The sequence below is a fragment of the Capsicum annuum genome, chromosome 12 (genome assembly GCF_002878395.1).
Source record: "Capsicum annuum cultivar UCD-10X-F1 chromosome 12, UCD10Xv1.1, whole genome shotgun sequence".
NCBI lineage: Eukaryota > Viridiplantae > Streptophyta > Magnoliopsida > Solanales > Solanaceae > Capsicum > Capsicum annuum.
The window spans coordinates 228,062,719-228,066,592 of NC_061122.1; the positions used below are offsets into that span (position 1 = coordinate 228,062,719).

At 37.4% G+C, this 3,874-nt stretch overlaps 1 non-coding gene across 1 annotated transcript; it reads left to right on the forward strand.

Annotated features, from left to right (window-relative positions):
* Nucleotides 1-226: 226 nt before the first annotated feature.
* Nucleotides 227-385, forward strand: LOC124889982. Its single transcript, XR_007048893.1, has one exon. It is a non-coding gene; the product is annotated as a U1 spliceosomal RNA (small nuclear RNA).
* The last annotated feature ends 3,489 nt before the right edge of the window (nucleotides 386-3,874 follow it).

The following is a 3,874-nucleotide window of genomic DNA, read 5'->3' on the forward strand; positions in this document are numbered from 1 at the left end:
CATCTTCTAGAAACAAATCTAGTGTGCTACATTAAATAGTGGGGTAGTAAGGAAAGCAAGGGACATTCAGTAGCTACTCGTTCAGAAAGGAAAGTAGATTAGTAGAGTATAAATCATTTCAAAAAAGTATTAGAGGACAACACAAAGAAATGTCCCTCATCGTCTGGCACAACAAAAGATCAAGAGTTAGAGGGTTTTAAATGCATTAAAAGGATCTTCGAGAAACATACTAACCGGACGGGGTCAATAGGTGATTAAGAAGGTCCATGGCCAAGGTTGGTGACTTCCATTGCACTTTGGAGGGGCGCCCGCCTAAGGCCAACCCAAGTGGTTGAGCCTACATTTAATTTTTAGCCATGAGGTCTTGTGTTAGCATGACCCCTATCCAATTCTTAAACAAAATTTTCTATGTTCCCTAAGTTCTTCACCTTATTCCCCCTGTCTACGAGCACCCAATGTTCCCCCTAGTATAAAAACCACTATTCAATTCACCATCCCTCATGCTAAGCTCTAACTCTTTCACAGTTATGCTATGCACAGATACATCTCAACTTCTACCTTTTGGAATCATCAAAGAGGCTAAGCAGTAACTAGGGATATATAAGTGTAACACCCCGCATTTTGGGCTAGACCAAAAACTATCAATTCTATGCGTAGATGATCCAAAAGTAAAAGATACTATGAAAATATGGCATTTTAATCATTTTAGTAGTGTGGGGAGTTGAATGAGCTTTTCGTCGATATAAGATTCGCCCAAATCCGATACCCGGGCAAGAAGTTATGGCTAATTTAAGTCCTAGTCATAAAGCACCGTCATTTTGGTTCTTGGCGCATTGCGGAGGGAGTCTATTTAACAATTTTCAAATTCCAGTTGCCTAGCGTGATTATGGCGCGTCGCGCTGAAGTTCCAGGTCCCAACCAGTGGGATAATGCGATGGCTCCGCGTTGCTGTGACACTAAGAATCCCATTTGTCAATTTCCAGTGAGCCACCGCGATAGTGGTGCATCGCGGTGGCCCATTAAATCAGACTCCCAGTTATATTTTATTTCATCTCATTTAGGGTATATTGGGTATTTTCCACCCCCTTATTAGCCTAAACACGGGATTTAATCCCAAAGACACCAGAATAAATTAACAATCATCCCAATTACTCAAGAACACTCTCTAGAGTTTCAAACTAAAAACCCAAATAACTCAAGATTCAACCGTGGGTTTTCCTTAATTCTTCAATATTCGGAATCTCCATTGCTAGGGCTTCAAGAAGTACCCATCAATCGTACGTATAGTATCCCAAAAGCTAGAGATCATTCAAAAGCTTCTGATTTGAGGTACGTGGGGTTTATCCTAAAAACTATATGAGCTTGTAAATACTAGATCATGATTTAAAGATTATCAAGCATGAATTTTAAAGGGGTTTTTTGGAATCTATGTTTTAATTATGCATTGTAAATGTTGTTTTGATATTGTTGATTATGCCTTTAGGTCTTTCCCCCTTGAATTGATTTACAAGTATATGTATATGTATGAAAACTGAGATTGAAGATTGTTTGAGAGTACATATTATGAAACCCCTCTCGTATGTTGAATTAAAGATTATGGTTTTGTCGGAAAAGAGTTTAAATGCATGCCTTGTGATTTGAAAGTAGTTTTCTCAATGTCATAGCAATTGAAATATAATTTAGAAATAATGAGAGGGTGTTTCTTGACGTTACTATGATGTTTTTGTGTTAAAGAGAAAGAAATGCATGTAATTGAGAACTTTGATATGACTATCTTGAGTTCTTGAAATGATTTATTGATATGGTGGTCCCAGATTTATGTTTTGAAGTAGAGATTATTATATACTAATGATGGCTCAGAGATGTGACTTGCAAGTCAATGGTATGACGATACCATAAGTATGAATGACATAACAGAGTTTGGTTTCAGAGGTTGATTTCAGAGAATGCATGTTTTAAAGAGTTAAAACTGGGCTTAAAGAGGGTTAGGTGGTTACCCGAAGAAGGTTTAATTTCAAGTAACTCTTAGCCTTAAATCGTGATTTGCCGATCTGGGTATATTATTTTTACGCTGGTGATAGTCGTGTGGCGTAGCAGAGTTAGATACTCCAACCCTTGCGGCACACTTGCGTTGGAGTCTTCCTCGCCGAGTCAATCGCGGATTCCATATAGCTCATGGAATTTCAGAGTTGTAGGGTGTACCATGTAGTGCAAAAGTAAAACAAAGAATGTCTCAGAGTTCAGATGATTTTCTTTCAGAGTCTTTCAGAAATGCCCATGAGATTTCTTACTATATGATGTTTATGAACTATTTTAAATTGCTTTCATATACGTTGAATATAAATTATTATTTTGGATTTGCTCTGTATACCAGTACATCTGTATGGACCCCTACCTCCCAGGTTCAGAGGCTCAGTCTAAGGGACTGGCTAATCAGTAGAGTATTCTAGAAAGAAGTGATCCATGCAGTGGTGAGCCTTCTTTGTTCCAGAAGGCCTGTTATTTCAAATCATGATATTTCGTTGTTTTTATCCCAGTTTTCATGATAGTTTTGAGATGTAGTAGAGATTTTGCAGACTGAGTCAGATCTTATTCAGATATTTTGAATTGTAGTTTTATTTCTTATATGTTAAAACCCAGAGTTAATGACCATGTTTCCGTATCTGATTTTATTTATGAATTTTATTTTATGATATGAATGTTGTGCATGATTACTCGATTAGATAGAGAAGGACGTCCGAGACTTCATGGTTCGGGATGTCCATCACGGCCAGGCCCTAGTTCGGGTCATAACAAACTTAGTATCAGAGCACGGTCGGGTAGAGTCTTTTTTATGGGTGTGTTGCCTACCACACTTACAGGCAGGAGGCTACTAGGAATTTAGGAATGTCTCTCTTTCTTCATGTTGTAGTTTGTTAGATGGAGTTAGAATGTTCCTCTTACATACTCTAATTCGTGCTATGGTGTCGCCCATAGGGAAGTAAAGCTATCCCAATTCTTTCCTTACTTTGATGTGCTCAGATATGTCTCATTATTGGGGTGATTCAAGTGCAGAAGTTTAGAGTCTAAATGGTATGGTCCTATCTGATTAAGTCACATAAGAGTTTAAAAGTTGTGCAAGGATTTGAGAAGAGTTCGTTAGTACTCCAAGGTGTATTAATTCTAGTGTGAACTTTGATTTTGATGAAATCGTGCTTTTCAGCTGCAGTATTAAGTTTATTCAGTCATTTTCAAAATTTATGTTGCAGATGTCATACTAATGATGTGTAGCAGAATGTTAGAACTGTATTTCCACCCGAGTAGTAGTATAAGTTAAAATAATGGTGTCATGACCTATTGGTAGTGATATTGGACCAAGAAGTTGGGATGTAAAGTCGCAAGGTTAGGAATTAGAGTGAGGGTGACTTTTGTGTAGATAAATGTGTTTAGTTGAATAACTGATGTTTGAGAATGATTTACCATTTTATAGTGATAGACTAATGTGGTTGCTAGTAGCATGTTTGGATTGTATGGTAGTCTGTGGGGGAAGTGTTTGACTCAATTTTTTTTATTTATACAGAGTAAGATGTGTATTCTTAGATCATTGAATGTTGTGTGTCAAGTTTCTATCTTTTGTAATCTTGTTATCATTGTGTTGTTGAAACTGAAAGTCTAGTGAAGCCATGTGGGGCTCTTTCGATTTACTTGCATAGTTGCCTTGTCATTCATCTCATTTCTTATGCAAAACACAAAATCAAAGTCTAGTGGAGCCGTGTGGGGCCTATTTCGATTCACTAGCAATTTGTTGTTCTTATGTTGGTTGAAACTGGGGTTTAGTGGCGTAATGGAAAGAGAAGTGGTAAAAGCGATTTATTGAATATATGTATGGCCGAAT